Genomic DNA, 13,711 nt, shown 5'->3' with positions numbered 1-13,711 from the left:
ATAAATAAATAAATAAATAAATAAATAAATAAATAAATAAATAAATATGCAAAGTTAATCTAAACAGTGATAAATACAATTAATGGAATAGGAATAGGATGAGATGGAGGTTAGCTACGAGTAGGTCGTCAGGTAGGCCTCTCTGGAAAGGTGACCTTCTCTCTGAATGACAAGATGGCTCTAGCTATACAAGACCTAGGAAAGGAATGACACGGGCAGAGGAAACAGGTGCAAAGGCACTGTGGTAGGCACAGTCTGGGAGCTTTAGGAGAGAAGTGACAGGTCAGCCTCAAAGAATGGGTAAAATGACATTTCAGGAAAGTAAAATGGCTTATGCAAAGGCACAGAAGTGGGAAAGCATGAACTGCATTCAGCTGGAAGCAAGCACAGCTTTGAATCAAGGACTGGTAAAACCTGAAATTCCAAAGATAAGATGAGCATAGATTATTTCTGGAGAGCCTGGCACCAGGCTGTGGCTATGGAGTGTATTCTATGAGCAGGGAGCACTGCAGTTTTTATCAAGTCTCTGACTTGATAAGAAGGTGCTTTAGCAAGATTTCTCTGGCCTTAGTGGAAACTATTTTTGCCTTTGACAAACAAATATCCCTCTGTGCTTCTGTTCCTGATATTTCCTGATAAATATTCATCTTCATGCCTGGGTTTCTTGTAAGAGGCTGGGCTATAAAATAGTTTGAAGTAGGGATGGCAATATAATTTGTGGGGTCCTGTGCAAAATGAAAACGTAGGGCCCTTTGTTCAAAATGCAGTTTATAAGCTTTTTCCTTTTTCAGCCGTCTCTGACTTGTCATGGTGTTTTGTTATTATTTAAAATGAAATAACTCCTTCAAACATAAGGATACATGCCAGGCAAGTGCAGACCCTCCCAGGCACCAGATGCCTTCCCCTCGACCCAACCCTCTGGCACCCACACCCAGCACCCACAGCAGGGGAAGTCAGCAGTGGGGCCTGGGGGTGGGGGGAGCAGGAGAGCAGGAGGCCAACAGTCCATCTCACAGAGGCAGGCTGGTAGAACCACATGTGAGCAGAGGCTCCAAGCCTCCGGTGCATGCTCCATCATTCCATCTTTCCTTACAAAACAGAAATTCAAAGATAAAACATTTAAGGATTCCAAGATGCTGATTGCATCCTTCTGCTTGTGGGGCCTTGTCAGAGGGCCCTGGTGGCATGCCCAGGAAACCCATCCCTGATTGAAGCCTGAGGAGAGGGTAACTGCATCTCAGTATATAGATTTGTTTCCCTCAGAACTTAAACTCAGTGAGCTACTGACCAGAAACACATGTGCTACCATAGTTTTATAAGATGATGGTGTATGTGTGTGTCAGGGGGACTGAGTGAAGCGTACATATTTCTTCAACTTCCTGCGAATCTACAATTATTTGGGGATAAAAAGTATGTACCAAAAGCCTTCACACATGCTAGTTTTCTGAAGGAAAGAAGGAGGGAGGAAGGAGTCTAAGAGCCAGATTGAGAGGATAAACTGAGAATGGTCAGGCTCACATGCCAAAGGTGAAGGACTAACCAGCATGTTTCTGACCACATTTATGCTATTCAAATCCACTAAATGATCATTTACTAATTGCTCACCATATACAAGGAATGCACTGCTCTTGGCTCTCTGGCATTACAATTCAACACAATTGTATTTTATGCAAGGAATGTTTTCCCAACAGTGGATGGAATCCAAGACTAGTCTTGACAGACAATGGCAGGTATTTCTAATTACCAGCTAAAGAAGCACTACCTTGTGGCAACAGAGTAAACAGGGTGCACTTGGTTCACAAGTTTTGAAATTCTTGTTGATTTTTTTAATTTGGGAGTATTTACCTTATTTGTGATTTTGTGCCTGATGTTTACATAATACTATTCAAAATTTGCATAATCCACATTGGCCTGAAAGGATCTACACAGATCCAAAAGGGATATTGTTGGAATTTAAAATATATATAACTTTCATATAATATATATATAATATATAAAAGAGCATCTAGCACCATCTTTGGAACAAATGGGAAGAAAATTAAAGAGACCCATTCTTATTGCTGTTATATTCAATAATATTTCCAATAAATCACAGTCTCCAATTCCAAGAATAGTATCTCTAAGCTACAAAACTGGGGCAGGTTTCATTTTTTTTTTATCTGTAGAAGTAGAATAAAAGTAGAGCTCATAGAGTTAAAGCATTTTATAAGAAAATACCATTTAGCACTGAGGTTCTAAAGTTTTTTCCACTGAAGAGAACATTAATACCTAGTCAATTCTGCTTCTGTGCAAAAGTGGAACAGAGTAACAAACCAACGTATTATCCCAAAGCTTTGGTCTAGTCAGCGGTTAGAATACCTCTTCCATTATGTTATTTTTCTTTGCCCACATCATAGGGGAAGGATGACTAATCAATGAGATCTCTGAATTAAAGGCAAGCAGTAGCAAAAGCACTCTGCAGGATCATTCCCTAAATTGAGATAAATAGCCCATAGTGTCCTTCACTCCTCGGTGACAGCTAGTGAGTGAGGGACCCCTGAAGCAGCAGAGCCAGAACAGAGCACCAGAGTTCAGAGCATGCAGCACCATCTTCATGGCCACCCTTTGGCTCTAGCCATTGTCTGTCCTGAGTAGCGTGTCCTACAGGGCCAATCCTCTATCTTGGTGGGGCCTCAAGGATTGAGAAAAGGCCAAAGTCACCAGACAAGCGTGCTTCACACAATTCCAGGGAGGAGAAAATAGAACTAGGAAGAGGTTATATCATAGCTGTGAAGAAACACAGCAGAACACACTTATCCCAACAGAAACTGGTGCTGGATACCAGGACTATGGTCTCCTTGACAGTTGTCTGCTTTGATCATTGTGTGTTTAACTGAGCACTTCCTCTGGATTCAGCCCTGTCTTGGCTAATATCTGGGGGAAAACACAATCCCTGCTCAGATGGAGCTTGAATCTACCTGGGTCCATAAGACGCATATGAAATAGTCTTTTGAACAAGAGATTAAGAGTACTAGCTCTGGGTCTCTCAGACTGGGATCCAGTCTCAGTCCTGCTAACTTGCTACCTGGATGGACCCAGGTAATCCAGTGAGCTTTTCCAAACCTTTCTCCTGAACTCTAAGACGAGGATAACAATAGCCCTGACCTCCCAAGGTGAATGTGAGCATGGGACATAGTAAATCTGGCCTTTATGGAATAAATCTCATTTCATTGAGATAGTCTTATGCTGTCATTCAGTAAGTCTTGGTTCACTTCCTGGATTTGCCACCTATTACCTACATTTCCTTGGTCAAATTACTTAACCTCACTTGTCCCCATTTCCTGGTTTGTAGAATGGGGATAATGCAACCCTCACAGTAGACTGTTTTAGAACTTTGTCAAAATCAACAAGGAGTATTAATACAATCCTTTCAGATGGGAAGAATCAGGGCCAGTATGCTGCCATTTTATTCTGCACACAAGATAAGGCCAAATGACACTCAGAAATCATCTACATTATTTTTAACAGTATGTTGGTAAAATTTCTTTTCCCTCTTCCAAAGTTCTGAACCATTTAGATTTCTTTGGTTGGACAGAAAGGAGTTTGCTAGAAACTCCCAGTCAACTCTGTGGTTTCACAATGGATCTCAGAATGGGCTGTCTCGATCAAGGCAGGTTCAATGGGAAGATTTCCATTATTTATTAGAAATACTAAATCAGCAGGCAACTATAATTTTTAGACATTTCTCACAGGACATATTACATGTCCTCTCCTCCCAATATGTATCTGTTATTTATCTACCAAGAAGGGGGTACCCTGGTCTTGTGGTGTTTTACTTAAGAACAAGAGACCATAGTTCTGATTTGCTAATCTCATTTGGTTCCTCAAAGAAAGAAGAAAAATTCTAATTATATAGTGAGTGTGAGAGGAATAAATAACCCCATACATAGAGTATGTAACAAAAAAAACTCCTAAATGAGATGATTAAACGATTAAAAGTATATAGCATAGGGCCTGGTTCACCATAAGAACTCGATCTCAATAAATATTAGTGTGCACACACACCCCCCCCCCCCAAATGAGGCACTATATAGTTTAGCCCTCGATGATATGGCACAGGCAGGCTTTGCAGGGAGAGAGAGAATGGTGATGGCTGCAAGAGATAAAAAGACTTCATCAAGGGAGAGGAATTTGAGGTTGGCTAGAATATGAACAAGAAGAGGGGAGACAGGAGGACACGAATGGTGAGAGAAACTGAGTGCGGGCAGAGAAGGAATGAGGGGGGTGTGTTCCCGGGACGGACACTGGGGACGATTAATTGAATTGATAGACATGGTGGGACAGGTTATAGAGGGGATTGGGAATCAGCAGGAAAGACTTGATGGGATTTTTTTTAAAGATTTTATTTATTTATTGAGAAAGAGAGAAAGCGTGAGTCAGGGGGGTGGGGCAGAAGGGGAGGGAGAAGCAGACTCCCTGTTGAGCAGGGAGCCCGAGGTGGGGCTCGATCCCAGGACCCTGAGATCATGACCTGAGCTGAAGGCAGACACTTAACCAACTGAGCCACCCAGGCATCCCTTGACTGGATATTTTTGATTTGTTCATGAGTCTATCAATCTGGGTCCAGTCAGGAGACAGAAATAACACAGTGTATTAGTCAGGGAAACATTGTGTGTGTGTGTGTGTGTGTGTGTGTGTGTGTGTGTGTGTAACACTCAGAGACAGATTTTAAGGAACTGGCTCATTGTAAGGGCGGGCAAGCCTGAATTGTACAAGGCAATCCAGCAGGCTGGAGACCAAGGGAAGAGTGGATTTTCCAGTGGGAGTCTGAAGGCAGTCTGGAAGCAAAATTCCTTCTTCCTCTGGAAGACTTCCGTCTTTTTACCTAGAGGCCTTCAACTGATTGGATGAGGCCCACTCACATCATGGAGGGTAATCTGCTTTACTCCAAGTCTACTCCTTTAAATGTTAATCATATCTAAAGAAATACATCACAGTGGGGCATCTGGGTGGCTCAGTCGGTTAAGCGTCTGCCTTCAGCTCAGGTCATGATCCCAGGGTCCTGGGATCGAGTCCCACATCGGGCTCCTGTTCGGTGGGAAGCCTGCTTCTCCCTCTCCCACTGCCCCTGCTTGCGTTCCCTCTCTCGCTGTGTCTCTCTCTGTCAAATAAATAAATAAAATCTTTAAAAAAATACATCACAGCAACATCTAGAATGGTGTTTAACCCTATGTCTAGGCACCATAGCCTAGCCAATTTGACATATAAAATAAGTCATCGCACAAGGCAATTTAAACAGAGGAAGTTTAACATAAAGAACTATTAATCAATGATAGGAAGGATATTATAAAGATAAAGAGAGAACTCTGAAAGTATCTTCAGATAAGGGAGAGAGAGTACTCAAGGAAGCATAAACTTGGAAACAGGGGTTCAGGCCTCATTGGAGAATGTTGGTTGATGGAAGATTTTGCTGGGTTGGCAGCGCTGGGCTGGTCCACGGTCTCTGGGTAGCAGAAACCACCACTGGGGCTCAGGTGAGCCAAGGCTGCTGGACAGGTATGCAGGAAGTCGGGAGTATTGAGGGTGCTGAGCACTGCTACAGGTGTGAGGCCCGGAGAGCTTGGTGTCTGCATTGGAACAGCTACAGCAACAAATGTTCAGGGCACAGGTGAGCTGAGGCTGAGGCTCGGGCTTGCAGAGTGAGTTGGGTACATAGATGATGCTGGAGTGTCACTGTGGGTGCTGCTGAAACTGGGAGGTGGAGAGGTCTCCCTCTATAATAACCTAGTATACTTTAAGTACCTTGCAGGCACAGGGGGTCTGTTTCCTACCTGTCCAGCTGCCCAGGGCTGAGGAGAGGGTGTACAGAGCAGAAACCTGAGCCAGCACACAGGCCTCAGCGTGTGGGGCTCCCCACTATGCCGCCAATACCCAAACTGAAAGCTGGGGAACCCCAGGGAAACTGTATCCTACAAGCACTTAGCACCGGAAGAAACCTCTAGGGCTGAGGAATAGGGAAAAAAATGCAGCACTGCCCACAGGAACTAGGAGGAAGAACCCTTCTTCCTGCAATGCCCCTCCAGAACTATGTACTGGCAAAGTTTAATTTCACGCCAGCTGGCAAAGGAAAAATATTATAATTTTTATTTATGTTTAATATTAATATTAAAATATTAAGGTCCCAGATCCATTTTCACGAACCAGACAACGAAGGACCAATCTGGAGCTGAGAGGCAATAAATTGGTAATGAGTACCATGGGAAATGCAACAGAAGCGGACCTTGGGTGAGTGATATCAGGCAGTTCAAATTACCTTGTCAAGACTGGACCGGCACTGGGAACCCGAACCAGGAGCCTGCTGTAACGACAGAGGCATGAGATGCCAAGCCCCTGGACCAAAGTGCTATCACTAGGAATGAAATATAAGGTTGGGATGAAATATTTCAAAGGAAAAACAGAATTCTTGCTTTAGGTGATCACCCTACTTTAGTCTGTTCAGGCTACTATAACAAAAATACCATAAATTGGGTGCCTTAAACCACAAACATTGATTTCTCAGTTTTGGAGACTGGGAAGTCTAAGATCAAGGCTCTGGCAGATTTGGTGTCTAGTGTAGATCTGCCTCCTGATTCATAGATGGCTGTCTCTTGTGTGTGTCCTCACATGGCAGAAGGGGCAATGCAGCTCTCTGGAGTGTCGAAAAAAACTCCAGCGCATGAATCCCATTCCTGAAGGGTCTATCCTCATGATCCAATCACTTCCCAAAGGCCCCACCTCCTATCACCATCACACTGGAGGTTAGAATTTCAACATATGAATTTGGGGGAGGACACAACCATTTAGTCCATAACACACCCTAACTTACGAAAGCAGGGGAGATCTGCAAAGAGATTAGAGAACTACTTTCCCTCTACTCTGAAGGGCTGAGTATGCTATTGTGTGTCTGGATAAACATCTGAATCCACTGAGAACCAGAACACTCCCTCTCAGAAGAACTGGGTAACCCCTTTCATAATGAGAGTCAGAATAGGGCAGAATGAGGCAGGCAAAAAACCATGAGTAACAATGGGCACGTTGGGTTTGGGAATCCTGGGACCTAAGAACATGGCCAGAAAAGGGGCCTAGGAATTGTTGTCAAGAATGAGACTGGCTGAAGACCAGCAAATCAGTCTAAGGCTAATAAAGTCCATGGTGGGTCTTTGTGCCTAGAACGAAGTCTGGCAGAAGGTACAGTCAGTAAGCACTGGAGGAAGGAAGGGAGAGAGAGAGAGGGTAGTAAGGAGAAAGAAATTCATTAAAGCCGGGATGTTAATCCAGGCATGACTGGGCCAAAAGGCAGCTGCCTCAAGACATGATCACAGAGGAAGGCAGAGCCATTAGTAAGTGCCTGGCTCATGCAACAGACAGCCTCTATCTGTGGGCTGTGGGAGATTCTAGGTCTAAGTATAACCAGAAGCAAATACTGAATCCTCCGAATCTCTGAGTAAGGGGCAGATTAACAGGAATCCAGGCACCGGAGCCAGCGACTGAGATCATCACAACTCCTTTCCAAGATAAGACAGTGACATCACCCAGACTCCCTCCCCTTCTCCCCTCTGCCTTCTTCCTCTGCTCCATCCTCATCCCCATCCCCACCTGTGCCCCAGCCCAGCCCAGCCAAGCCCAACCCAGCCCTCCTTTCAGTGACAACCACTGCTGGTTCTGGAGCAGAACTTTCCTCTTACAGAGTCCAGAGTCCTAGGGATATTGTAGCGACGATTCCTTTGCACTTCAACTGAAAATGGAGCCCAGATGTGGGAAGGAAGAAACCTCATTGTTATGTGCACTTTACATAGATGATCTCGCCTTATTCTTACAAAGGCAGATGCTGGGAGGAGCCTGGATGGCTCAGATGGTTAAGCGTCTGCCTTCGGCTCAGGTCATGATCTCAGGGTTCTGGGATCGAGCCCCACATCGGGCGCCCTGCCCAGCAGGGAGTCTGCTTCTCCTTCTCCCTCTGCCCCTCCAAACTCCCCCCACTCCTGCTCATGCTCTCTCTCTCAAATAAATAAAATCTTTTTAAAAAGTAAATCAATAAATTAAAAAAGAAAGGAATCTTGGTTAACAAGTTTTCCAGTTCCTACTCCCCACTTTCATCAAATTTCTATATAATCATGAAAGTTAACAAAAAATAAATAAATAAAAGTAATGAAAGTTAACATTTATACATCACTTATGAAATGCCTGGTAGTGTTCTGAACGGTTTACCTATGTATTAACTAAATCTTGTTTCATAAGGAAACTGAAGCACAGAGTTTTAAGTAAGTTGCCCAAGGCCACAGACGTGAGCCTTCAAACCCAGCTTGTCTGGCTCTAGAATCCACCTCCAAACCAAAAATACACCACAGTCAGAGGGAAAGCTTGTAGGACAAACATTCAGTGGCAGAGCCTAAGATGTAGACTATCTTGGTTTTACAGTTCACCTGGTAACTTCTTGACAACTTTGGAAAGGTCACGCGGATAACTCAGATTAACTTCTTCCCAGTCTTGCTGTTTTGACTGGGTGGTAGTTGCTATGCTCTCAAGGACAGTTTAGGAGCCAAGGAAAATGGTGACAAATGGGACATGTGCTCGAGGCCAGAAGCATCTCTCCAAAGCTGTGAAGCCTGGGCAGCTGGGACTCCAATATCACTGCCACCCCTCCACCTCACTAACTTCTCCGCAGGAAGCCTGTCTGTCTGGGAGGAGCGTGACTCGTAGGTCTGCGTGCACATCAACTCCTCCAGCCCCCAAAGCCGCCTGTGCCTCCTGGAGCCAGGAATCTCCCTGGTGCCAGGAAACAACACGATGCTGCCAGCATGTTTTTATCATTCCTAAAGCATGGTTCCCCACTCCAGGCGAACTGAAAAGAAAAGCACAAAATCCCGAGTTTGCAGCCAGCTACCTCTGCTGCTGCTGGTGGCAGCCAGGCACTATAAAAGGAGGGAAAGAGCAGTAACCATACTTCTAGCCGGACAAGAGTTGCTGCAACCGCGGGGAAGAAAATTGTCATCATCTCAATTTCTTGATAAAAGTGAAACGAGAAATGTTAAATTCACAAAGCGTTGACAGGGAACTCAGTACCACCCACAAACAAGAGTTTGACTTGCATGCTCTCTTCACCTTCTGTCCTCTGTTCTTCATCCATGCTTTCTTGCCTACTTGGAGGGAAAAAAAGGAAAGTATAAATAAACAAATACATACATGTATGTAATAATGTTGAGTGGTGTCGTGAGGGGAGTATAGCCCCTAGGGTCAAGACTTCCATTTAATCAAGGACCAAGATAGCAAATGTCACTACAGTGAAAGCCCCCTTGTGCCTCTCCTTCTTACCTTGGCAGGCTTTGCTACGCTCTGGATCCAATCAGCTATGACATGGACAGAGGCTCACAGCTATCCGAGAGTGATGGTTTTCAGACACCAGTGAGGAGGGGATGCCTCCAAACTGTTGCCTACAGATAAAAGGCTCTGGTCATCATTACTGAGGCTCTGAGAGACACTCTTCAATTCTGCTTCAATCTGCTAGCCTTAAATATAGCTCTCTAGATGTATATTTTATGTACCTTTCATGTGCTGTTCTGCTTTAGGACATGCTTTCTTTCCCTCTAAATATATTTTGGCTCTGTTTTCCCCACTGAGAATTAGCTCTTTTTCATGGCTAAAGATGCCTTTCTCCTCCTTCTGAGTTTGTAGATTTTCATGGCTGCACCTTCAGATAAAGTGAAATATGCTGGTATAGTGTCCCCACATTTTCTCTCTCCTTAGACAAAGAGGCACAACCACAAAATATTTCTACCAAGCTGAAACCAAAATTTGGGCCAAAGCAAATAACTAAAAACCTCTGTAGGTAATTGTATTTTACTAGAGAGCCCAAGTTGCAGACAGATACAAATGTCCTTGTCTGTATTTTTTATAGAAATAATTTAATTTAGAAATAGATTCACTCTGGGTTGGGTTTTGTCATTATTATTAATTACTATTTCCCTTTTCTAAGCAGTCTGACCTTCGGGATTATTTCCATAGAAGTCTTATTTCCACGATAGGCAATGTCAACAGTATCCAAGGCCACCAAGGCCCAAGTTCCTTTTTTCCCAGTCGATAGCTTCTGGACCTCACTAAACAATTCCATTGCATTGTTCTTTTCTTTTTTAATAATTTTTTTAAAGATTTTTTTATTTATTTGACAGAGAGAGACACAGCGAGAGAGGGAACACAAGCAGGGGGAGAGGCAGAGGGAGAAGCAGGCTTCCCGCTGAGCAGGGAGCCTGATGCAGGGCTCGATCCCAGAACTCTGGGATCATGACCTGAGCCGAAGGCAGACGCTTAAGGACTGAGCCACCCAGGCGCACCCTCCCCCCCCACCTTGGTATTGTTCTATTCAGCATCTCTTCTATTTTACTCAATCTTGCACACACGAAGCAGCTGGATCTCTGTTTTGGCTCAGGAAGAGAAAAATGAAGCTAGAGCCTTTCCATGCCTTGAAAAGGAGAATATAAAGTTGTGGGGAAACGGGTCTTAAAGAAATCTTTATTGTTTTCAATACTGACGTAAGTGAGACTTTTGCCAGAGCCAGAGGGAAGGAGTCAAACAGAACCCATTTAAGAATTAAACTGAGGATTGAGTTTTGCTTAAGGGAAGAGATGATGATCCCAAGGGCATGGCAGTAAGACAAAATGGGGTTCTAGTTGGTTTTTATCCCAAAAAAACATTTGATCAGGGAGTATGGAACGACAGACCAAGCACTGTTAGGATCAGACTAAAATGAGAACATTTTCCAAACCCTGTATCTCCATAAGAGTGGAGTTTAAAGGTTCTTGGATGGTGAAACTGAGAGAAAAGAGTAAGACGAATAAGCACAGCTGCAAGAGTCCCCACACCCACTACACAGGCTCTGTGTCTATGGTCTTATTGTAGCTGCTCCCAGGGCCACAGCAGGCTCATAGTCACGGGCAATGAGGCAGCCACTGAGATTAGTCAAATGGAATCTGGGCCATGATAGAGGCCATGTAAGAGACAGTAGCATTCATTTTTTTAAATCTAGTCCATTCATCAATCATTCATTCTTCTCACAAAGCTGATACTTGAGCAGAGGAAAAAGAGCCTCATAAGTGACTTTAGGTACTGTTCTTTGTTGTGTGTCACATGCCATACAAGGGTAGTCCTTTACATTCTCCTACAGCAAAGGACGTGGAGAACATGGTAACTCTTGAGTAACCTAATGGTACTAATACTGAGAGACCAACATATCATCTTATCTATATAATGGGCCCAAAGGAAAGCAAACCCAGTGAACGTTTGCTCTTAGTAAATGAGCACATCGCTCACTTCTCAAGAGAATAAAATTCTCAGCTTTATGTTTCCCCATTTCTTTTTGTAGTTTGCAATCCTCCTGAGAAAATGATATAAATAAATAGCCATTATTTATAGGCATGTAAAGACTTTATCCTTATTAAAGCAAATGAAAATATATTCTTCTGGTTTCTAATGTCATAGTATTGACCATGTACAATTATTACAAAATGTGCTACTTTTCTTATATTTACTAAAACAGATCAAAATTCTGCATCTCTGTCTCTATTCCAGAAAAGTTGATGGCTTCAGGAGACACTCTGTCTCCTAAAATGTTGAATACTACAGCCTTCAAGTGCTGATGCTAAGATCCAGCAGTCTCCCAAATTTCCATGGCCCAAGAAGCCAAACACATGGGAGAAATAGTGTAGAAGACAGAGCGAGAAGACCAGTGTTTAAGTTCTGTTTCTGTCTATGTTACCATGGGATACATCACTGAAACTCAGTTTCTTCCTCTGGAAAATGGGGATAACATTGGCTTCCTATTTTATAGAATAGTCATAAAAAATAAAAAAGAGCCCAAGGAAATGTTTTATAAACTAAAGTGCCATACAACTCTGAGATATTATTTTTAGTCGAAGAATATTCTTACATCCATCTACCCATAAGTGGCAAGAAAATTTTTGCATATGCATTTACATGCACACATATACACATATGTATTCACATGTGCCCACACATGTGCATTCATGTACACACATGTATTTACACCCACGTGTTTATGTGCACACATGTGTATATGCACACATGCATGTATTGGGGGTGGGGCAAGAGGGTCCATAGTTTTCATCTGCATCTCAAAGAAAGTCATTACCTAAAATTGTTTAAGAAGCTCTGGTCAGGATGATGTTCCACACCATCAGGCATCAGAAATATGCAATTTAAAATCACCAGGAGATTCTACTAAATGCCTAGTAGGACAGCAGCTTTATCAACAAGACAAGCACTATAGAGCGTTGGTGAGGGTGTAGAGAATCTAGAACACTCAGACACTACTGGTGGGAATGTAAAATGGTATAGCTACTTTGGAAAACGGTTTGGCAGTTTCTTGTAAAGTTAAACTTACCATATGGCCCAGCGATTTCACTCTTAGTAATCTACCAAAGAGAATGAAAACATGTGCCCAGATGAAGACCTATGCACAAATGTTTATAGTAGCATTATTCAGAATAGACCAAAATTGAAGGAAAAATCTCCATTGTCTTGTAAATGGATGAACTAAATGATGCATATCCATATAACAGAATATAGCTAAAAAATCAAAAGGAATGAAGAACTAGTAAGTGCTACAACATGGATGAAATTTGAAAATATTACCTTAAGTAAAAGAAGCTAATCACAAAGACCAGAGTGTATGATGCTACTTATATGAAGTGTCCGGAAATGGCAAATTAATAGGAACAGAAAACAGATGTGTGATTGCCTGTGCTTGGAGGAGCAAGGGTGACAATTGATTACAAATGGGCTCAAAGAAAATTTGGAGGTTGATGGGAAAGTTCTAAAACTAGATGGTGGCAATGGATTCACAACTCTGTACACGGACTAAAACAATCACTGATTTGTACCCATACAGTTAGTGACTTCATGGTATATGAGTTAAACCTCAATATAGCTGTTTTTAGAAAAGACATGAATAATGGACAGGATGTTTTGAGAGGTGATTGTAAAATAAATGTAACAAAATATTTACCTGTAAAATTATTTTAGTCTTGCATACATAGATGGTATTTTAAAATACTGTCATTTAAAGAGAAGTGTTCTTTATTCTTTCTGTGCTGCAGTTTCCCGATCTATAAAATAGAGACGATTTTGCAATCCTCCTGAGAAAATGATATTTTCTTGCCACTTATGGGTAGATGGATGTAAGAATATTCTTCGACTAAAAATAATATCTCAGAGTTGTATGGCACTTTAGTTTATAAAACATTTCCTTGGGCTCTTTTTTATTTTTTATGACTATTCTATAAAATAGGAAGCCAATGTTATCCCCATTTTCCAGAGGAAGAAACTGAGTTTCAGTGATGTATCCCATGGTTACATAGACAGAAACAGAACTTAAAAGCAACTACCTCATGAGCATTTGCCAAGAAAAACCAATTAATAGATATGCACAATTTAGAAGAGGGCCTGCCACGATAAGCATGCTCATTGTAAACACTAACTAGAGATCTCAGGTCACTATCAACCACATATATTTTGTAAAATAAGTTTCTTTTAATGTTGTTTTTTTCTCATGGGAAAAATGGCGTTAATAATTAATTATACTTTCCCAAGGTGGCATAAATAAAATTCATATTATTAGAGGCTATTCAAAAGGGATGTGGAAAAATATCATAGCTAGAAATTTGGAGTTCCGTGGAATATA

The sequence above is a fragment of the Mirounga leonina genome, unplaced genomic scaffold (genome assembly GCF_011800145.1).
Source record: "Mirounga leonina isolate KUSES-001 unplaced genomic scaffold, KU_Mleo_1.0 Mir_168, whole genome shotgun sequence".
NCBI lineage: Eukaryota > Metazoa > Chordata > Mammalia > Carnivora > Phocidae > Mirounga > Mirounga leonina.
Note: the sequence above shows the minus strand (reverse complement) of the source record.